Source organism: Saccopteryx bilineata, chromosome 1 (genome assembly GCF_036850765.1).
Source record: "Saccopteryx bilineata isolate mSacBil1 chromosome 1, mSacBil1_pri_phased_curated, whole genome shotgun sequence".
Taxonomy (NCBI): Eukaryota; Metazoa; Chordata; class Mammalia; order Chiroptera; family Emballonuridae; genus Saccopteryx; species Saccopteryx bilineata.
The window spans coordinates 160,446,636-160,470,961 of NC_089490.1; the positions used below are offsets into that span (position 1 = coordinate 160,446,636).

At 38.9% G+C, this 24,326-nt stretch overlaps 1 protein-coding gene across 2 annotated transcripts in view; it reads right to left on the reverse strand.

Annotated features, from left to right (window-relative positions):
- KIF13B (kinesin family member 13B) overlaps positions 1–24,326 on the reverse strand; it is a 244,088-nt gene that overhangs the window by 158,150 nt on the left and 61,612 nt on the right. The window contains exon 3 of one of the 2 annotated variants that reach the window (XM_066278644.1): positions 11,720–11,798. The exons of the other annotated variant lie outside the window; for it this stretch is intronic. The gene's annotated coding sequence lies outside the window, so the exon portion shown is untranslated. The remainder of the gene's footprint in view (positions 1–11,719; positions 11,799–24,326) is intronic. 2 annotated transcript variants of the gene reach the window in all.

Below are 24,326 nucleotides of genomic sequence, written 5' to 3' on the forward strand. Positions count from 1 at the left end.
TGAACCAGCGACCTCAGCATTCCAGGTCGACGCTTGATCTGCTGTGCAACCACAGGTCAGGCCTATCATCTTTTTATAGGTCTTTATAAGCAAAGCAGATTTTCAATTGCTTAGTTATAACCCTAGCTGAGGTCAGAACAGAAACAGCAATATGGGAAATGCCCACATTAGACCAGGCACATTGCATACTACTTTACTTAATTCCTACAATAACTCTGCAAGATGCTATTATCATTCTAGTTTTACAAATGAGAAGCTTTAGGCTCAGAAAAATTAAATGACCTGCCCAAGATACAATAATAAGCTGCAATGAATCTGGGAAGAAAAACTAGATCTCCTGATTCTCAAGTCCATGTTCGTTTCCTCTATCACTGGTCAAAACAGCCTCATCAAGTTTCTTCTAGATTTAAGAATCTATGAGTCATGCCTGACCAGGTAGTGGCGCAGTGGATAGAGTGTTGGACTGGGATACAGAGGATGCAGGTTCAAAACCCCAAGGTCGCTGGCTTGAGCATGGGCTCAACCAGTTTGAGTATAGGTTCACCAGCTTGAGGGCAAGGTTGCTGGCTTGAGCATGGGATCATACACATGACCCCATGGTGGCTGGCCTGAGCCCAAACAAAAGTCATTGGCTTGAAGCTCAAGGTCACTAGCTTGAACCCAAGGTCACTGGCTTGAGCAAGGGGTCTCTTGCTCTGCTGTAGTTCCCCAGTCAAGGCACATATAAGAAAGCAATCAGTGAACAACTAAGATGCTGCAATGAAGAATTGATGCTTCTTGCTTTTCATCTCTCTCTCTTCCTGCCTGTCTGTCCCTATCTGTCCCTCTCTCTGTCTCTGTCACACACAAAAAAGGAATCTATGAGTTATTTATTAACAATTGCTCCTAACAGAAACACTTAAATGTATTAATTTCATCCATTCTTCTTATTACCCAATAAAAGGTTGGCAGCTGGTGCTTATGCTAGTTTAAGTTTACTTATTGATTATATTTACAAACACTCCAAACTGTCTTTTCTGAGAGAAAAGTAAGATATTTGGTAGAATATTTCAATTTTAAGAAATTTTTATACAAAAATCAGCTCTTCCTAGGCAACAACTAACAAATGTGAAGTTCAACAATATATGACACATAACAGAGGAATTCATGAGACTAACCTGAATTCAGACCATAATAATAAAAACAGAAATGAACCAGTAAATTAATTACAAAGCTAAGTTTCCAGCTAGGGATTCTGGTGGCTACAGCAATAAAGCTCAAATAACCTACAGAGCCATTGGAAACCCAAAGATGTAATTACAGCCTTGTACAAAAATAAATAAGTAAATTAATTAATTTTAAAAAATCTTTCAAAATCTAGTTGCAATCCAAACCAGTAATGCCTTGCTTATCCAAAAATTCCTTAATAAGAAACCTCAGCTACCCAGATCACAGTGGAGATTTAGGAAACCAAGAAAGTCACCCCTAGCCTGACCTGTGCTGGTACTGTGAATGAAGTGTTGACCTGGAATGCTGAAGATGCCAGTTTGAAACCCTGGGCTTGCCCGGTCAAGGCATATACAACAAGCATTCAATAAACAACTAAAGTGAAGCAACCATGAACTACTATGAGTTGGTACTTCTCGCTCCAACCCCCTCTCTATAAAATAAAAAAATTAAAAAGCAAAGAAAACCACCCCTAACCAATCAAAAGAGACATCACAAGGTAAAAGCATGAACTCTTAGTTTATCAGCTGAGTTGAATTACTTTATATTGTGGTTATGGCTTAACTTCACTTTGAAATACTTTCAAACTTACAAAAAATTCCAAAAATAGTATAAGGAATTCCTGTGTACCCTTTTTCTAGCTTCTCCAAATGTTAACACCTTAAAGTGCCACAGTTATAATGATCAAAACCAGGATATTAAGCACGAACAAAATTGATCAAATGATCTAGTGCCAACTGATACAATTTTTGCCAACTGCCCCACTGATGTCCTTCTGGTCCAGGATCACACATCGCATGCAACTGTCATGTCTCCTCCAATCTGGGACACTTTGACTTTCATGAACCTGATAGTTCAAGAGGACTGGCCAGTTATTTTGCAGAACGTCCTTTAATCTGGGTCTGGATGCTTCCTCATGACTCAATTCAGGTTATGCACTTTGGCAAGCACAACACAGAAGTAATGCTGTGCCCTGCATCATACCACAAGGCACATGATGATGTCTGTGACTCTGCCCATTTGGTTACGGTAATCTATGGTATCTACTAGGTTTCTCCACCATAACATTACTGGTTTTCCCTTTATAGATTTTTCTTTGGAGGCATTTTGAGATGACATAAATACAATTTCTTCTCATCATACTTTCACCCACAAATTTTAGCATCCATTGATGAGTCTTGCCTAAAACAATTACTGTTTCCCAAATGATAACTGTCTAGTTACTGAAGATGTTAACAGCCCAGGTGGACCAACATGGAGGGATGTGCTTTTTAGGAAGCGAACAGCCTGGGAAACAACAAATGATTTGGTTGCATATTTTGGATAGAACTGTCACCTATAAATAAGCTAGTCACTTCCTTCTATAAACTGACCTGGTTTGTGCTTATTTCTCATTTAAATAATAAATTACAGAAATATACTTGACGTGGTGGTAAACACAATGCAACACAGATAATGTGTTGTAGAATTGTGCAACTGAAACCTGTATAATTTTATTAACCAATGTTACCCCAATAAATTCTATTAAAAATAATTAAATAAATAAAACAAAAAATTTAAAATAAATTACACCAGAAAATAAAGTCATATTATATTCCTAACATTTAGAATGACACCATACAAACAAGAAATTTAATAATAATTTTATGTTAGTGATCTTTGTTAATTTTTGTTAATATTTCTGAAACTTACAAAAATAAAACTGACATTGGATCCAAAAATAAACCACAAAGTACCACATACATTTAAAACATAAAGCAATGTCAACAGAATGACAAGTTATGTCAATGACTACTATCAACTACCAAAATCAAACATTATATCTTAATATCATCACTTCTTTTCATTTTAAAGATTTGAGTTTCTGGGAAATGGCACCGTGAACAGCGCGTCCGACAGCTCTCCCCCAAATCACAACAAATTTATCAACTAGAAACAGAAAAATTTATCCTCGGAGCATTCCGGAGTTCCACACAAACTGATAGCGAAAGGACTGTTATCACTTGAATCTGAGAGACGAGGGTGTGGAGGAATCTACCACAGGGACATTCTTTCAAACTGCAAGGAAGTGCGCCTGTGGTGAGTCAGCCCATATACTTGGGAACCGCGAGCCGCCACGAGCGGCCGACGCGAGCCGCCACCGCGAGCTGCCGCGAGCCCCCGCGAGCCGCTGCCGCGAGCGGCCACCGCGAGCGGCCGCCACGAGCGGCCGCCTCGAGCCGCCGTGCAGCCGCGCGCGCGCCCTGTCCGGTTGAGCACCGCTGACGTTCCCAGCGGCCCGCACACTGCGAGTGGGGGTCGCCGGCCACCGGTGCGCGGAGCGCGTGCCTTGGGCATTCCACGCGCCCAGGGTGCCCTGCTGGCCCGCACACCCAGGGGGCTCCATTATCCTGCGCCTGGTGCGGTCCAGCCGCCAGCGGCGGGGCGAGCGGGAGAGGCTTGGGAGATTCTCTCCGTGGGCGGGGCACCTCACCCAGCCATTCAAGCTAACAATCAAGCGTTGGGGGAGGGGCGCGCGCAGGCAGCCTAAAATACCTTCGGAAGCACAGCTGCGACCCAATCACTGAAATTAGCTTAACCCATAAAATCTGCGCACCCTCGGTTCTAATTGATAAGATCTCTCTCAGTTCAGCGATCCAAGACAAGAGGCGTGATATTTTTTAGTGCCTCTCGCTAAAGGGGCGGGGGCAACTTCTGATTGATAGAGCCTCCATATTCAGGGATAAACGCTAACAAGAAGAACTTGGCAGATAATAAGGTCTATACTACACTAGTCGTAAGCAGAGACTAGTGCCTCTTCTTCCCTGCAAAAACAGGCTACAAAGTGTGGAAAGCCTGGGTTGAGAGGTCCAACTAAATGATAGGCGCTGAACAGTCATCTTGACAACAATTGACTCCCACCCCCGCCTGATTACACTGGAGGCCCTGACTCTCAGAGCCTTTCCCAAAGCCTTGCACTGAGTGGGGATAGAGTGGGGATTTCCCAGCTCTTTGAGCCTCTTACTCCCCAGGCAGAAGCAGTTGCAGCCTTATAGCTGGATCACCAGGCTGCTAATTCAGAAAGGGGGGACTAGGAGAGAGAATCCAGGAAAGCAAACTCTCTCATCGTTGGACCCTGCAAACGCCAACAAGCCTTTACTTCCAGCAAGACTAAAGCCAATTATATGACATTGCCATAGAATCACATCAACTGCAAATCCCTACCTAAGAGTGACACAGGGGCAGAGCCTGGGGTACAGAGTCACCGACCAGGAAGAGGGAGAGAAAAGAAAAAGGAAGAAGTTAACCTCTCAAAATCAAGAAAAACCCACAGACTTTACAACTTGATCCACTAATTTTTTTTGTTGTTGTTGTTGTTTGTTTCTTCTATCTTTTTGCCTTTATTTCCTCCACCTCGGTCCTTCTATTCTCTGCCCATCTTATGCTTCCCCTTTCTTGAACTACACTACCCATGAGAGTTGCATTTTATTTTTCTTCTTCATCCTCACCCTCCTTTAAGGTTATACTCCAAAACACTTAACTCTCACTCTCTCCTCTTTTGCTTTTTTTTTTTTTTGTCTTGCTTTATTTTGTTTTTTTCTCTTCCTATTTTATTTCTTCCTTCGTTTTTCTCTTTTTCTTATTTTTTCCTTTCTATTCGTTTTTTCTTTTCTCATTTTACTTTCCTCCTATATAATCCGCAATCACGAACAAATTAGTTAATTTGGGACTCAAGGCTTTTTTTTGGCTTTATTTCTCTTTTTTGCTTTTGTTTTTATTTTTTTTTCTTGTTTGTTTATTTTTGTGGCATTTTGGGTCCTCCCAACCCAAGGTCTCCATTGTATTTAGTCTTCGCTCCACTTAATACAACAGATTTTTACTTATTATTTTTTCTTCTTTATTATTCTTTTTTGGTCCTTTTTTCTGGTTCCCTCTTATCCCTCTCATTATATCTCTTAGTTGACCATCACTTACAAGCAAATCATCTTATGCTTGTCTAAGATTTTCTTCCTTTATTTTTTTTTTGCATTTAGTAGGTCCCTACTCCCTTTTTTTGCCCCTTGAACTCTTCACCCCAAATCAGGCCCTCCATTATAGGCACAATATTTCCCTGAGGAGGGGAGAGGAAGGAAAGAGAAGAGAGAAAAAAAGGGGGAAATAATAAATTATTACTGGTTTTTTTTGTGGGGTGTTTTACCCTTTTTTTTTTTTTTTTACTTTTTACTCTTTATTAATTCTAATTAGTGCTATCAACAAGACCACCCTCAGATGCCGATAAGAAAGAGGAAATCGAATATTATGGATACAAAAGAAAGAGAGGTAACACAAATAGATGTGGAAAAATCTATGGAGAAAAGACTTAACATATTGGAAGCCTTGGAGCTAAATGACAGAGAATTTAAAATAGAAATCTTAAAAATACTCAGAGATATACAAGAAAACACAGAAAGGCAATATAGGGAGATCAGAAAACAACTCAATGAACACAAAGAATATATTACCAAGGAAATTGAAACTATAAAAACAAATCAAACAGAAATGAAAAACTCAATTCACGAGCTGAAAAACGAAGTAACAAGCTTAGCTAACAGAACAGCCCAGATTGAAGATAGGATTAGTGAAATAGAAGACAAACAACTTGAGGCACAACAGAGAGAAGAAGAAAGAGACTCAAAAATAATAAAAAACGAGAAAGCCCTACAGGAATTGTCTGACTCCATCAGAAAGAATAACATAAGAATAATAGGTATATCAGAGGGAGAAGAGAAAGAAAATGGAATGGAGAATATACTCAAACAAATAATAGACGAGAACTTCCCAAGCCTGTGGAAGGAACTTAAAGCCTCAAATTCAAGAAGCAAACAGAACACCAAGTTTTCTTAACCCCAACAAACCCACTCCAAGGCACATCATAATAAAGATGACACAAACCAATGACAAAGAAAAAATTCTCAAGGCAGCCAGGGAAAAGAAGAGTACAACATATAAAGGAAGGCCTATTAGATTATCATCAGATTTCTCAGCAGAAACTCTACAAGCTAGAAGAGAGTGGACCTCAATATTTAAAGCCCTGAAAGAGAGGAACTTTCAGCCAAGAATACTATACCCATCAAAGCTATCCTTCAAGTATGAAGGAGATATAAAAACATTCACAAATACAGAAAAGATGAGAGAATTTATCAACAGAAAGCCCCCACTCCAGGAAATACTAAAGGGGGTTTTCCAACCAGATTCAAAGAACAAAAGAAAACAACACCACAAGTAACAGCTCCACCAAGAACACAATAAAACCAAACTTAAACTGTGACAACAAAGGAAAAAAAGGGGGGAGAGGATGGAGATTAACAGTAGCAAAGGATGATGAAGTGCAGAAATACTTATAAGATAGGGTACTACAATCAATATGGTAGGTACCCTTTTTATTATTTAATGGTAACCACCCTTAAAAAAACCACCACAAAAACACTTGACTTAAAAAAGGTAGCAACAGAGGAAAGAAGTATGGAACACAAACAAACAAAAACAAATGATAGAAAAACAAAAGAGAAGAATCAAACTAGATACAAAACTAACAGAAAGCAATTTATAAAATGGCAGTAGGGAACCCACAAGTGTCAATAATTACACTAAATGTAAATGGATTAAACTTACCAATAAAAAGATACAGAGTAGCAGAATGGATTAAAAAAGAAAATCCAACTATATGCTGCCTACAAGAAACACATCTAAGCAACAAGGATAAAAACAAATTCAAAGTGAAAGGCTGGAAAACAATACTCCAAGCAAACAACACCCAAAAAAAAGCAGGCGTAGCAATACTCATATCTAATAATGCTGACTACAAGACAGAAAAAGTACTCAGAGACAAAAATGGTCATTTCATAATGATTAAGGGGAAGTTGAATCAAGAAGACATAACAATCCTTAATATATATGCACCAAACCAAGGAGCACCAAAATATATAAGACAGCTACTTGTTGACCTTAAAACAAAAACTAACAAAAATACAATCATACTTGGAGACCTCAATACACCGCTGACGGCTCTAGATCGGTCATCCAAACAGAGAATCAATAAAGATATAGTGGCTTTAAACGAAATACTAGAACACCTGGATATGATAGACATCTACAGGACACTTCATCCCAAAGCGACAGAGTATACATTTTTCTCTAGTGTACATGGAACATTCTCAAGAATTGACCATATGTTGGGCCACAAAGACAATATCAGCAAATTTAGAAAAATTGAAATTGTACCAAGCATATTTTCTGATCATAAAGCCTTGAAACTAGAATTCAACTGCAAAAAAGAGGGGGAAAAACCCACAAAAATGTGGAAACTAAACAACATACTTCTAAAAAATGAATGGGTCAAAGAAGAAATAAGCGCAGAAATCAAAAGATATATACAGACAAATGAAAATGAAAATACGACATATCAGAATCTCTGGGATGCAGCAAAAGCAGTAATAAGAGGAAAGTTCATATCACTTCAGGCCTATATGAACAAACAAGAGAGAGCCGAAGTAAACCACTTAACTTCACACCTTAAGGAACTAGAAAAAGAAGAACAAAGACAACCCAAAACCAGCCGAAGAAAGGAGATAATAAAAATCAGAGCAGAAATAAATGAAATAGAGAACAGAAAAACTATAGAAAAAATCAATAAAACAAGGAGCTGGTTCTTTGAAAAGATCAACAAAATTGACAAACCCTTGGCAAGACTCACCAAGGAAAAAAGACACAGGACTCAAATAAATAAAATCCAAAATGAAAGAGGAGAGATCACCACAGACATCATAGAAATACAAAGAATTATTGTAGAATACTATGAAAAATTATATGCCACCAAATACAACAATCTAGAAGAAATGGATAAATTCCTAGAACAATACAACCTTCCTAGACTGAGTCATGAAGAAGCAGAAAGCCTAAACAGACCAATCAGCAGGGAGGAAATAGAAAAAACTATTAAAAACCTCCCAAAAATAAAAGTCCAGGCCCAGACGGTTATACTAGTGAATTCTATCAAACATTCAAAGAAGACTTGGTTCCTATTCTACTCAAAGTCTTCCAAAAAATTGAAGAAGAAGCAATACTTCCAAACACATTTTATGAGGCCAACATAACCCTCATACCAAAACCTGGCAAGGATGGCACAAAGAAAGAAAACTACAGACCAATATCTCTAATGAATACAGATGCTAAAATACTAAACAAAATACTGGCAAACCGAATACAACAACATATTAAAAAAATAATACATCATGATCAAGTGGGATTCATCCCAGAATCTCAAGGATGGTTCAACATACGCAAAACGGTTAACGTAATACACCATATCAACAAAACAAAGAACAAAAACCACATGATCTTATCAATAGATGCAGAAAAGGCTTTTGATAAAATACAACACAATTTTATGTTTAAGACTCTCAACAAAATGGGTATAGAAGGAAAATATCTCAACATGATAAAGGCCATATATGATAAACCATCAGCCAACATCCTATTAAATGGCATAAAACTGAGGACTTTCTACCTTAAATCAGGAACAAGACAGGGTTGTCCACTCTCTCCACTCTTATTCAACATGGTGCTAGAAGTTCTGGCCAGAGCAATCAGACAAGACAAAGAAATAAAAGGCATCCATATCGGAAAAGAAGAAGTAAAGCTATCACTTTTTGCTGATGATATGATCCTATACATCGAAAACCCGAAGGACTCCACAAAAAGATTATTAGAAACAATAAACCAATACAGTAAGGTCGCAGGATACAAAATTAACATACAAAAGTCCATAGCCTTTCTATATGCCAACAATGAAATATTAGAAAACGAACTCAAAAAAATAATCCCCTTCACGATTGCAACAAAAAAAATAAAATACCTAGGAATAAACATAACAAAGAACGTAAAGGACCTATATAATGAAAATTACAAAGCATTGTTAAGGGAAATCGAAAAAGATACAATGAGATGGAAAAATATTCCTTGTTCTTGGATAGGAAGAATAAATATAATCAAAATGGCCATATTACCCAAAGCAATATACAAATTTAATGCAATTCCCATCAAAATCCCTATGATATTTTTTAAAGAAATGGAACAAAAAATCATCAGATTTATATGGAACTATAAAAAACCCCGAATAGCCAAAACAATCCTAAGGAAAAAGAATGAAGCTGGGGGCATTACAATACCTGACTTTAAACTATATTATAGGGCCACGATAATCAAAACAGCATGGTATTGGCAGAAAAATAGACACTCAGACCAATGGAACAGAATAGAAAGCCCAGAAATAAAACCACATATATATGGTCAAATACTCTTTGATAAAGGGGCCAACAACACACAATGGAGAAAAGAAAGCCTCTTCAACAAATGGTGTTGGGAAAACTGGAAAGCCACATGCAAAAGAATGAAACTCGACTACAGCCTGTCCCCGTGTACTAAAATTAATTCAAAATGGATCAAAGACCTACATATAAGACCTGAAACAATAAAGTACATAGAAGAAGACATAGGTACTAAAATCATGGACCTGGGTTTTAAAGAACATTTTATGAACTTGACTCCAATGGCAAGAGAAGTGAAGGCAAAGATAAATGAATGGGACTACATCAGAATTAAAAGTTTTTGCTCAGCAAGAGAAACTGATATCAAAATAAACAGACAGCCAACTATATGGGAACTGATATTTTCAAACGACAGCTCAGATAAGGGCCTAATATCCAAAATTTACAAAGAACTCATAAAACTCAACAACAAACAAACAAACAATCCAATAAAAAAATGGGAAGAGGACATGAACAGACACTTCTCCCAGGAAGAGATACAAATGGCCAACAGATATATGAAAAGATGCTCAGCTTCATTAGTTATTAGAGAAATGCAAATCAAAACTACAATGAGATACCACCTCACTCCTGTTAGATTAGCTATTATCAACAAGACGGGTAATAGCAAATGTTGGAGAGGCTGTGGAGAAAAAGGAACCCTCATTCACTGTTGGTGGGACTGTAAAGTAGTACAACCATTATGGAGGAAAGTATGGTGGTTCCTCAAAAAACTGCAAATAGAACTACCTTATGACCCAGCAATCCCTCTACTGGGTATATACCCCAAAACCTCAGAAACATTGATACGTGAAGACACATGTAGCCCCATGTTCATTGCAGCACTGTTCACAGTGGCCAAGACATGGAAACAACCAAAAAGCCCTTCAATAGAAGACTGGATAAAGAAGATGTGGCACATATACACTATGGAATACTATTCAGCCATAAGAAATGATGACATCAGATCATTTACAGCAAAATGGTGGGATCTTGATAACATTATAAGGAGTGAAATAAGTAAATCAGAAAAAAACAAGAACTACATGATTCCATACATTGGTGGAACATAAAAATGAGACTAAGAGACATGGACAAGAGTGTGGTGGTTACCAAGGGTGGGGGGGGAGGGAGGACATGGGAGGGAGGGAGGGAGAGAGTTAGGGGGAGGGGGAGGGGCACAGAGAACTAGATAGAGGGTGACGGAGGACAATCTCACTTTGGGCGAGGGGTTTGCAAAATAATTTGATGACAAAATAACCTAGACATGTTTTCTTTGAATATATGTACCCTGATTTATTAATGTCATCCCATTACCATTAATAAAAATTTATTAAAAAAAAAAAAAAAAGATTTAAGTTTCTGAAACCTTTAAGTTAGAAATATTTGGAATCTCTGTTTTAACAAGATCCTACTCCATCCTACTCTATAATGGATGTATACATCACAAAGAGCTTATTCTAATACAGCCAAACTACGTAATGATATTGTTGCTTTTCTGGACTTAGCTGGCAGTACCAGCAACCAAACAATCATTATTTCCTCTTTGTCACCCCTCCCCCAATGTGCTTTTCACATAAGAAATAAAACTGAGCTGACTGAAAAATTAGACACTGACTAGATTCACAAAGGAAGTTTATCAATCTATGCTCATCTAGCCAACTTTAAGAAGTACAAATATCATCAGCTCTCTCTCCCACGAGCACACCCACACCTTTCCCCTTCCCCTCTTCTTCCCCCACAGGCATGCATCTCCTAAACTCTAAGAGTCCCCACGAGACTTGCAACCAGGGGAGCAGTAGGCAATGGCAGCTCATCCCAGGCTAACCGCTGACCTGGTCTCCATGGCCTTTTTTCCTCTGATTTCTCTCTCATGTTGCTTCTTCTATTCTGGGCCTTTCCTTGTTTCACTGTCCCCAGCTTTAATAAACATACTCTCAAAACAAATATCACTAAAAGTCCCATTCATTGTTTCCTTGACATTTGAAATATTCCATTCAATTTTGAAGAATTAATTTTTAAAATGTCACTGATAGAGTGGAGTATTTTGGAGAATAGCATTCAGGATGTAGAGGGGTTTAAAAATGGTACCACTGAAAGAATCAAAGAGCTGGAACCATGTAGCCTGGACCAGAGAAGACTAAGGGAAGACATGGTGCCCCTCACCAGAAGTAAGGAAACTCACATACTTGGGATGGGGTGTGGGGAGAGCAGATTCTTTCTAGGTCACTTCAGAGACTAGACCTCAGTAGGACTTGCTGGAGAAAGCTAAAAAAAGAGAGATGTCTCTTTAATATAATAATAATTAGCACTGTGTTAAAAAAAAAAAAAAAACAGCTCCAGCCTGACCTGTGGTGGCTCAGTGGATAAAGCGTCAACATGGAATGCTGAGGTCGCTGGTTCGAAGCCCTCAGTTGCCCAGTTAAGGCACATACCATAAGCAATCAATGAACAACTAAAAGGAAGCAACTATGAGCTGATACTTCTTGCAACCCTGTCCCTCCCCCTCCTCTCTCTTTGTAAAATCAGTAAATAAAATCTTAAAAAACAAACAACAACAAAAACACAGTTCCCATCAGTGGAATTATCTAAAGAGAGCATAGAAAAGCATCTAATGAGGATGTAGAATGAATGAGTTAAGACTAGATTACTTGTATGACTTTTTATTTACAATGAGAAAACCAACTTGAAGCATTCAATGAGTTATATCTCAACATTTCTATCAATGACACTTGCAGACTACTGGTACATCAGAGGTGACCCAAGCTACAGTTCGAGCATCACATTCTACAGAGTGTCCGTAAAGTCATGGTGCACTTTTGACCGGTCACAGGAAAACAACTTAAGACGATAGAAATGTGAAATATGCACCAAATAAAAGGAAAACCCTCCCAGTTTCTGTAGGATGATGTGGCAGGCAACATGTGCACATGCGCAGATGATGATGTAACACCGTGTATACAGCGGAGCAGCCCACAGTCATGCCAGTCAAGATGTGGACGATACAGAGGAAAGTTCAGTGTGTTCTGTGGCTCGCTAAATTCGAATCCGTGACCAAAGTGCAACGTGAGTATCGGTGCATTTATAACGAAGTGCCACCACATAGGAATAACATTACTCGGTGGGATAAGCAGTTGAAGGAAACCGGCAGTTTGGTGGAGAAACCCCGTTCTGGTAGGCCATCAGTCAGTGACAAGTCTGAGGCTATATGGGATAGCTCCCTAAGGAGCCCTAAAAAATCTGTGCGTGAGCCCACATCGAACTGCACTGAATAGGTATGAAACTGGGAGAGTTTTCCTTTTATTTGGTGCAGATTTCACATTTCTATCGTCTTTTGTTGCTTTCCTGTGACTGGTCAAAAGTGCACCATGACTTTACGGACACTCTGTATATAACACCCTTAGATGACCCTCCTCTCCAGGAAGCTAACTTCCTGTATTCCACAGACCTACACTCAGGTCACACCTCTCCCACTAACAACTGCTTATTTAACCCTTACTCGTGTGAGAAAAACTCAGATCAAATTAGTCTCCCTCAAGAATCCTTCCACAAGAATCCTAAGCAAAAGTGAGTTTTTCTTCTCAGATTCCTGTTAGTCAAAATGATCTTTACTGCTGTTTACCTATCATTTTGTCACATGATATAAACTTTTTAATATATCTGCTCTGCTAGACTATAAGCTTCTAAAGGACAAAGTACCATATTTCCCCATGTATAAGACGCACCTTTTCCCGAAAAATTTGGGGTCTAAAAACTGGGTGCGTCTTATACAGTGGTTGTAGATTCTTTTATGATACTTGCATTTCCTGCTTTTTCATGTTTGTTTTTGTGCTCATTGTTGAAGACAGTGATTCGTCATCAGAAACAGATGAGGACAAGCTAATGGATGGGAGTTTTGACAGTGATGAGGAGTTATATGAATTTCATGATGAATAAAACTTGAGTTCAGTAACTTTATATAATACATTTATTTTCAAATTTCGGGCCCCAAAAAAGGTGTGACATATACACGGGAGCATCTTATACATGGGGAATACAGTATATATCTTTCTGCACTTACCAACACAAGGATTTTGCTTATTCAGCAACAGGTTTTAAGCTCTCTAAGTGACCTGATGCCTGTCTCTCTCTCAACCACATCTTGCAACATCTTTCACTATCTTCCTAATTGGCCCACTGTACCCAGTCTCCTAGTCTCGGGGCTCACATACATGATTGAGGCTAACTCTCATTCACTTGTCATTTATCAGCTTAATTATTATTTCCCTACATGTATCTTTCTTAAATATCCAATTTAAATTAGTTCCCTTAATATTATATGCTCAGTCACAGTGTTCCTGATAGAATAAAAACATTTCTACCACTATCTCTGCTCTCTAAAATCATTCTCAAAACAATAAAGTAAATAAGAAATAAAAACAAATGCTACGTTCAATGAAACTAGGAGATAATGATAAATCAAACACATGATATTTAGACAGAGAATGCATCTGTAGAATGCAAGAAGAGATGAGAAATGAGTAGTGGTGAGTATACCAGAAGATGAGGGGTAAAGGGGCCTAGAAGAAATGGAAGGACATTTGAGTCACTACCTCTGATATATAGTCCTTAAAGAAACTTCTCTAAAGGAAGAGAAAAGACAGTTTGACAATTCTTTTTTTTTTTTTTTTTTGACAATTCTCTTTTATTACAACCTTCCACCCACACAAACAACAGTTAAGAATATAGGGACATGCATAGAACATGGACATTGAACCATAACTGACAAATTTCACAATCACAAAACTTTACAAATATGAAACCCTGGTTTCTGAATTCTGTAATTTCACATTACCACATATTGGGGTAACATAATTCAAAGAATACGTTCACTATTAACTCAATCATTTTCAAATCACCTGCCTCTTCTCATCTGTCAAACACACAAGCAGAGTAAGTCTTAATTCATTGTCCACTCTCACTTATAAGTAAGTTTAAATCTGACCAAAGAATTAAATCAATATTGATGCATTTGTGGGGTATTTTTTTAAAAACATATTTCACATCCTACATTAACAGAGTAATATACATTCATTTCTATATTTACATGTTAAAATAACTTCATGGTATATATACATAGATAGCAGAATAGATTATTGAAATACTCAGACTCCAAACAAAGAAAGCTCTTAAATTTTTTACTTCTCTCAATATTTGTGGTTATCTGAGGTTTCAATTTTTATCAATCTACAGTTCTCCAGTTTTCCTGATTGTATTAATGTTATTGGATTTCTCCTTGATTGGATTGGATTTATCTGGAAAAGGTTTTCACTGAATATGAAATTAACTCTCCCATTCCCTCACCCTTTCTAGATCCAGGTCCATACTTCTGTCTCCAAACCAGAGGTCACCCCTCAAGGTCCATAAGCCCCATATAGCTTACAGTTGCAATTGCATTTTTTTGTTTAGTCCTCACAGTATTGACCAAAAGTAAAAAATCGGAAGATTTCCCATTAGAATTCTCTTGCAGATTCGATGATCTGGAAACACTAGGCCTGAATTCCCACATAGTGACACTGTGATCTTCCACATGGACCTGCCAGGCAGGCAGCTGAGTTTTAAATTCCTGCTATCAAGAAAGAAAGTAGTGCCATGTTTTCTTCATACTCAGAGAAATTAGAGACAAATTCACACCAATAAAGAGACGGTTTCCAAATCCAATTTCAAGAATGTCAAGTGCAGTGCCATCACTACCACATCAGGACCACACTACAGAGTCTGCCCACCTAATTAAATAACATAATCCCCTAAGAAAAACCATAATATATTAAAATTATGTTAAATGTGTCAGACAAAGCAATTAGAAATAAGATATTTAGAAATTACTTAGAAAGCATTACAAAGATAAATGTGACAAGATGAACAGACATTTTCACTGTAAACCTCCAAATCGAACTTAAATTTGTATTTTTAAATCAATTTAATTACACTATTAATATTCATCTCTTCTCCCAAAAACTAACTTGAATTAACCTGCTACATGTCATGGATCCAAGGAGTTCACCATTCCATACTGAAAGTAAAGCCTAAAATTTGAAGAAAAAAAGACTAACCCTCACTGTACAGTTACAGCAACCTTTTTCATCTTCTTATTTTGTTTTTCTTTTTGGAGGGGGAGGGGTTGTAAGCAGGAATTTTTTTTTAGTTCACTTTATGATAACATTTCCCAAAAGAAATGTTTTGTCACCCAAAATTCACCATGCTTTCATCATTTCTATGTTTTTAAATATTGATTTGAATAGGTAAAGAAGTAACAGAGAAAGCAAAATAAATTAATAAAAGCCTTGGTCACTTGTGGAATGAAGAGTCAAGATACAGAAAGAAAGAACTACAGATTAAATCAAGGCCACTACCAGGAAGTGGCAGTGTTTTACAGCCTTAGGACAAAGCTATAGAGAGAGATATTTTAAGGATCCAGAAATGCCTGAACCAGCAAGAGCCACAGAGAATCCCAAGTCAAGGAAATCCCTATGCTAGACAAAAAGGATTCTTTCCTTTTTTCTTTACCTTGAGAGAAAGAGAGAGAGAGAGAGCAGGACACAGGACAGACAGGCTAGAAAGGGAAGAGATGAGAAGCATCAATTCTTTGTTGTGGCATCTTAGTTGTTCAGTGATTGCTCTCTCATATGTACCTTGACCAGGGGGCTCCAGCAGAGCAAGTAACCCCTTGCTCAAGCCAGCAACCTTAGACTCAACCCAATGACCTTGGGCTTCAAGCCAGTGACCTTTGGGCTCAAGCCAGTGACCATGGAGTCATGTCTATGATCCCACACACGCAAGCTGGCAACCCTGTGCTCAAGCTGGTGAGCCCATGCTCAAGCCAGCAACCTCGGGATTTTGAACTGGGTCCTCAGCATCCCAGATTCATCCATGTTACAGCACGTTATCAGTTCTCTGTTCCTTTGCACTGATGTTAAATAGTATTTTGTTCATCCATTCACCAGTTGATATGCATTTGGACTGTCTCCAATCGGGGGCTATTAGAAATAGCGCTGCTTTGAACATTCAAAAGCAAGTCTTTTGTATGGCCTTTCATTTCTTTTGCCTAGATACTAACAAAAGAACAGTTGGGTCACAGGGTAAGAGCATATCCACAATTTTAGAAAAACAATCAAGCTGTTTTCTGAAGTGTTGGTACCGTTTTACTTTCCTACCAGCAACACAAAGTTACATTTGCTCCTCATCTTCCATCTTTACCATCACTTAGTACATCTGTCTTATGTACGTTAGCCTTTCAAATGGGTGTAAATGGCATCATCAAGAATTTAATTTGCAGCCCTGGTCAACTAGCTCAGTGGTAGAGCATCGGCCTGGCGTGTGGAAGTCCTGGGTTTAATTCCCAGTCAGGGCACATAGGAGAAACGCCCTCCTGCTTCTCCACCCTTCCCCCTCTCCTTCCTCTCTAATTCTCTCTTCCCCTCCCACAGCCAAGGCTCCATTGGAGCAAAGTTGGCCTGGGTGCTGAGGATGGCTCCATGGCCTCTGCCTCAGGTGCTAGAATGGCTCTGGTTGCAACAGAGCAATGCCCCAGATGGGCACAGCATCACCCCCTGGTGGGCATGCCAGGTGGATCCCGGTCAGGCACATGCAGGAGTCTGTCTCTCTGCCTCCCTGCTTCTCACTTCAAAAAAAATACCAAAAAAAGAGAGAATAATTTAATTTGCATTTCCAGAAATACCAATGGTTGAAAGTCTTTTTTTTTTTAAGTGAGAGGAGTGGAGATAGTGAGACAGACTCCCACATGCACCCTGACTGGGATCCACCTGGCAACCCCATCTGGGGCTGATGCTCAGTACAGGGCCATTTTTAGCACCTGAGGCTGACACACTCAGACCAAGTAAGCTATCCTCAGCATCTAGTGCCACATTGGTACCAATTGAGCCACTGGCTGTGGGAGGAGAAGAGGAAGAGAAGGAGGAAAGGAGAGGGAGAGAAGCAAATGGTTGCTTCTCTTGTGTGCCTTGACCAGGAATTGAACGCAGGATGTCCATATGCTGGGCCAGCCAGCCAGAACCGAAAATATTTTAAGAAGTGTTTACCCTTCACTTACAGGCAAAAATATTCCTCACAATCTAGTTTCTATCTATATTTTTAGACTATTACAAGGATTGACAAACCCACACTTTGATTTTTACAAGGATCAGTCAAATCCATACTTTTTCTTTATTCTCATTCATACTTAGTTCTCTGTACCACTTTGTTTCATTTATTACTTTTATCTCTAGCCACTTTTGTTCTCCTTCACAGTTTTTGCGAAGACGTTCATTTTTATTTCCCTTGGATACCTAAGAGTAAAGCTGCAGGGTCATATGGTCAGCATTTACTTAACTTCATAATTAACAAGTTTTATGGTCCATATGTATAAAACTGCCTATCTAAAATGCAGGTTAGTCTTGTTTGGACCAAGCTCAATACATATAAGTTTATTTTAGTAATTATGAACATCCACAATGGATGACTCAGCACAGACACCTGAATCATTATGCCAAAGTAATCTTTATTGCATTAAGTCTAACTATTAAAGCATCTATAATCAGATGGTACCATGGACTTAACAGCTGATGTCCCAGGAAGCTTTCGATGTAGTTGATAAAATAACAAATCATTAGATAGTAAAGATCTTATCTTCATGGGCTGATGCTATAGGGAAAAGTAGTCTGCACTAGCAGTTAGAAACCCTTCATTGAATTTTCATTCTGCTTTGCATTAGCTGTGTGATCTAATAGTCAGTTACCCTCATCAGAACTCTCTACTTCAGTAATCAGATGGGGCTACCCCCTACATACTCTAGGTCAGTGGTCCCCAACCTTTTTTGGGCCACGGACCGGTTTAATGTCAGAAAATACTATTTTCATGGACTGGCCTTTAGGGTGGGATGGATAAATGTATCACGTGACCGAGACAAGCGTCAAGAGTGAGTCTTAAATACAAATGGCCAACAGATATATGAAAAGATGCTCATCTTCTTTAGCTATTAGAGAAATGCAAATCAAAACAGCAATGAGATACCACCTCACACCTGTTCGATTAGCTATTATTAGCAAGACAGGTAATAGCAAATGTTGGAGAGGCTGTGGAGAAAAAGGAACCCTCATACACTGTTGGTGGGAATGTAAAGTAGTACAACCATTATGGAAGAAAGTATGGTGGTTCCTCAAAAAACTGAAAATAGAACTATCTTATGACCCAGCAATCCCTCTACTGGGTATATACCCCCAAAACTCAGAAACATTGATACGTAAAGACACATGCAGCCCCATGTTTATTGCAGCATTGTTCACAGTGGCCAGGACATGGAAACAACCAAAAAGCCCGTCAATAGATGACTGGATAAAGAAGATGTGGCACATATACACTATGGAATACTACTCAGCCATAAGAAATGATGACATCGGAACATTTACAGCAAAATGGTGGGATCTTGATAACATGATACGAAGTGAAATAAGTAAATCAGAAAAAACCAGGAACTGCATTATTCCATACGTAGGTGGGACATAAAAGTGAAACTAAGAGACATTGATAAGAGTGTGGTGGTTATGGGGGGGAGGGGGGAATGGGGGAGGGAAAGGGGGAGGGGGAGGGGCACAAAGAAAACAAGATAGAAGGTGACAGAGGACAATCTGACTTTGGGTGACGGGTATGCATCATAACTGAACGACAAGATACCCTGGACTTGTTATCTTTGAATATATGTATCCTGATTTATTGATGTCACCCCATTAAAAAAATAAAATTATTTAAAAAAAAAAAAAAAAGAGTGAGTCTTAGACGGATGTAACAGAGGGAATCTGGTCATTTTTAAAAAATTAAATTTCGTTCAGACTTAAGTATAAATAAAACAGAAATAATGTAAGTTATTTATTCTTTCTCTGCGGACCGGTACCAAATGGCCCACAGACTGATACCGGTCTGCGGCCCAGGGGTTGGGGACCACTGCTCTAGGTCACACTGCTATGCAATTTCATGAGGGTGGGTAGCAGAGTTTGGGAGCTAGGATTGGGTTCAAATCTAGATTCTGCCTGACCAGGTGGTAGCACAATGGATAGAGTGTCTACCTGGGATGCTGAAGACCCAGGTTCGAAATCTTGAGGTCACCAACTTAAGCACTAAAGGATATCTTCTTCATTTTACAAGTCAGGAAACTAAGGTTAAAAAAGATTAAGTAACTTGCTCAAGGTTAATCAAGTATTAACAATTTAATACTAGATTAGGGATTCAAACCAAGGCAGAAGCAATATCCTGCTTAAGGGACAAAATAAAAAACACATAGGTCTAGCTTGACCTGTGGTGGCATAGTGGATTAAGTGTCAACATGGAATGCTAAGGTTGCCAGTTTGAAACCCCAGGCTTGCCCTAGTCAAAGGCACATATAAGAAGCAACTACGAATTGATGCTTCCCACTCCTTCCCCTGCCTTTCCCTCTAAAATTTGAAAGAAGAAAAAAAAAAAGTCATATATGTCTGGTAAAATCATTAATACCGTGTTTTCTTTCTGGGACTGAGTTGCTAAAATCAAGTCCATATAGTGGCTCTTCCTTCCTGCATTAGTCTTAATGTTTTGTTTCAGTCTTCCTTCCCTCCCTCATGAAGTGTGGTTTCCTGAATAGGCAAACAAACCTCAAGGAAATGTGTTCCAATCCCCAAATAGACTAAGTGGTATGTGAGGAAGAGGGGAGGGGGATATAGGTATCTAGGAAGTAAATACCTGTCAAGCAGCCCTGGCTGGGTAGCTCAGTTAGTTGGAGAGTTGTTCCAACATGCCAAGGTTATAGGTTCAATCACCAGCCGGGGCACATACAAGGAGCAACCAGTGAATGCAAAAATAAGTAGAACAACAAGCTGATCTCTTTCTCTCTAAAAATAAAAAAGACTTCTCAAGCCTACCAAAACTAGCGAAATACATCAATTTTTGTGCAACACAGAGGAGAGATAGGGTGTGGGGGACAGGGACACAGGACATGGGAAATATCTTAAAGAAAAAGAATCATCTACATTCTTTGATTATTTCACATCCCAAGATATAACAAATCAACTCTTAAAGAAACAGTATGCCGCCTGACCTGGCAGTGGCGCAGTCGATGGAGCGCGGGACTGGGACACTGAGGACCCAGGTTCAAAACCCCAAGGTCGCCAACTTAAGTATGTGCTCATGTGGTTTGAGCAAGGCTCACCAGTTTGAGCCCAAGGTCGCTGGCTTGAGCACGGGGTCACTCGGTCTAATGTAGCCCCCCCATCCCCCGGCCAAGGCACATATGAGAAAGCAATCAATGAGCAACTAAGGTGCCGCAACGAAGATCTCATCTCTCTCCCTTCCTGTCTGTCTGTACCTATCTGTCTCTGTCTCTGTCACACACACACAAAAAGAAACAGTATGCCTTCAGAATTTATGATATTCTTCAGCCAAGCTAAAATGTTTTGAAGAAAGCAGTAATCTTTGACTGCATTAGCTTAAAGACAAAGAAAAAAAAGCACTGGAAGCTTTCAAATGCATATTTAGACTCTTGGAAATCAAAAGTAAATGATACAAATTCTTAGAATTAAGACTCAGTTTGCATATAACATATAAGTAACTAGTATTGCATATAGGAGGTATACTTGCAGATTTGTTTTGTGCACTCACCTTCATATATGAATATATCTGTAGATAACCAGACGAAATACCTGAATATTAACCAGTATTCCCATTTCCCAGCAGTGTAAAAAGGAGATCTGCCTAAGAAACTTGCTCATGTAACTGCTGAAATTATATTTTAAGCATTCAACAGGTTTAAGTCTATAGTTTCAGATCTTTATTAACAATAGAAACTACCGTTGGTTTCTGTGAGTCAAATACCTAGTATACTTTAGTTCTAATCTTCACACTAACCCTATGGTAGGTTTTGCACTCTCTTTTATAGGATAATAAAGAATAGCACTGAGAGGTTAAATAATTTGTTCAGTGACAAAGTTGAGATTAAAACTTGTTTCTCATTCTAAAACTATGTTCCTTCTACTTGAACATTCTGCTTCTCTTTTTCTATGGCAAATGATATGGAAGAACAAGTTAAAGACAACTTGGCTTACCCTGGCAGAGGAGCTCAGTTGGTTAGAGTCCTCCTGAAAGGCTAAGGTTGTAGGTTCAATTCCTGGACAGGGCCCATACAACAATTAACCAATTAATGAAAAAATAATTAGAACAACAAATCAGCATTTCTCTTCCTTCCTATATCTCTAAAAATCAACCAATAATTAAAAAAAAAAAAAAAAAGACAACTTGGCTTGTTTCAGGAAACTTGAGGAAGGATGCTTGTTTAAAATGACCTGATCTGGGGTTTTTTTGTTGGTTGTGTATTTCCTCCTTGTCTTCAGATAATATAGACAGCATGAGAAAGTGCGCTCTCAACCAGGAAAGCTAGGGGCTAAGTGTAGACAGTGGCAGCTGTGTGGTAAGTTTCAGGTGCTTAACTAAAATCTCGTTTGGGGAAAGGTTGCCCCCTCTCCAGCTCTTGCCCAACCTATGCTAACTCCCCTCAAAATACTGGCTCTTAAATGAACCAAGAGGCTAAGAAAAAATCAGGGCTAAAATGGCTGAGAAGAGAATATTTTATTCCTCATTCCCTGTTTCCATGTAGAACTCCAAGTAGTACTCCTGATGTTTCTAAGCCCCTTCATTCTGTCCTCCTGAGGAAAGGAAGGAGGAGTTATCAAATTAGTGGTGTTAGGGAGCTGGGTCCACAGGCTCTGCTCCTCCGTACCACACGAGGGCCTGCTGTTGTTCAGACTGCCTGAGAAAAGCTGTAAATCAGGGGTGCAGTATCAGGAAGCCCACTTGGCCTACGGCCCTCAAGCCATTTTCTCTATCAGTAACTGAGGTGAAATGGGATGCAGGAAAACACAGAGGTAAAGAGATTGGGCTCTAGAATCAAATTGCTGATTCTGAGTCCCGGCTCCACCACTTATTATGTGACCCTGAACAACAAACCTGTCCATGCTCCGGTTTCCCTTATCTGTAAAGTGCAGACAATAGGAGAACCTATTTCATAGGATTGCTATGAAGATTAGAACAGTGCCTGGCACATAAAAAGCAGCACGTATTAGTGTTTCAATTTTTTATTTGTATATTTCATCTGTCTCTATCGTACTGATCCCATGACTACCAGTTCAGAATCGGGGTGAGGAATAAAAGGGGTGCTGTGTACAGGCTTCTGAAAATCCCAAAAGAGAGAAGAATCTCTTTCAAAAGTAAGATGGATAAATGCCTTTGACTATGATGACAAGATGAAGTAAATGTCTTATTTTACTCTGACGTAAACTAGCTTGGAAGAACCTCCAGAATAAGAGCTGGTTCAGAGGAGATAAGGCACCAAAGTGCCTGGTTTAAAATCTCCCCAGTCATAGACCACTAATTGGAAATTCATTTGCACTAGTATGGTTTTATCCATGGTGGAGGGCTGTTAGGACATCCCCTACCCCAAGTGGTTCATTATGCTTTGCTGTAGTAATTGGATCTGTCACTCACTAATTATAAATGTTAAAATTTGGTGGCTTTTCCTAATACCACCTCTCCCATCCCTCTTTTATGGGTGTCAGTTGATTTCCCCTTGAACTTTTTAAACCTGTTTCTTATCTGAAACACCCTTTGGTCTTGGAATGTTGTGATCACAGTTACACAGTACTTACTGATTGGGATAAAAGAATTTACAGGAATGAAGGACGAAAATAAAAGGTTCCCAGAATTCCAAGAATGTTTCCATATAACATGTACTAACTGTTTGTTATAACACTGTATCAAATGCTTAAAGGTGCTTGTGCAGGCTGCTGCCTCCACACCAGCTCCTTCACCTTGATATATTAACACCTAAATTAAGCCAAGTGCTGTCAAACTGTAGTCATTCAACGAATGCTTATTGAAATAAGAGACTAAGAGTTAGGTTAATCATTGCTACATCCTGTCTAAAGTAAAATCTTCTCTATTAGAGAAATGCAAATCAAAACGGCAATGAGATACCACCTCACACCTGTTCGATTAGCTGTTATTAGCAAGTCAGGTAATAGCAAATGTTGGAGAGGCTGTGGAGAAAAAGGAACCCTCATACACTGTTGGTGGGAATGTAAAGTAGTACAACCATTATGGAAGAAAGTATGGTGGTTCCTCAAAAAACTGCAAATAGAACTACCTTATGACCCAGCAATCCCCCTACTGGGTATATATCCCCAAAACTCAGAAACATTGATACGTAAAGACACATGCAGCCCCATGTTTATTGCAGCATTGTTCACAGTGGCCAGGACATGGAAACAACCAAAAAGCCCATCAATAGATGACTGGATAAAGAAGATGTGGCACATATACACTATGGAATACTACTCAGCCATAAGAAATGATGACATCGGAACATTTACAGCAAAATGGTGGGATCTTGATAACATGATACGATGCAAAATAAGTAAATCAGAAAAAAACAGGAACTGTATTATTCCATACGTAGGTGGGACATAATACTGAAACTAAGAGACATTGACAAGAGTGTGGTGGTTACGGGGGGGAGGGGGGAATGGGAGAGGGATAGGGGGTGGGGAGGGGCACAAAGAAAACAAGATAGAAGGTGACAGAGGACAATCTGACTTTGGGTGGTGGGTATGCAACATAATTGAACGACAAGATAACCTGGACTTGTTATCTTTGAATATATGTATCCTGATTTATTGATGTCACCCCATTAAAAAAATAAAATTATAAAAAAATAAATAAATAAATAAAGTAAAATCTTCTCTA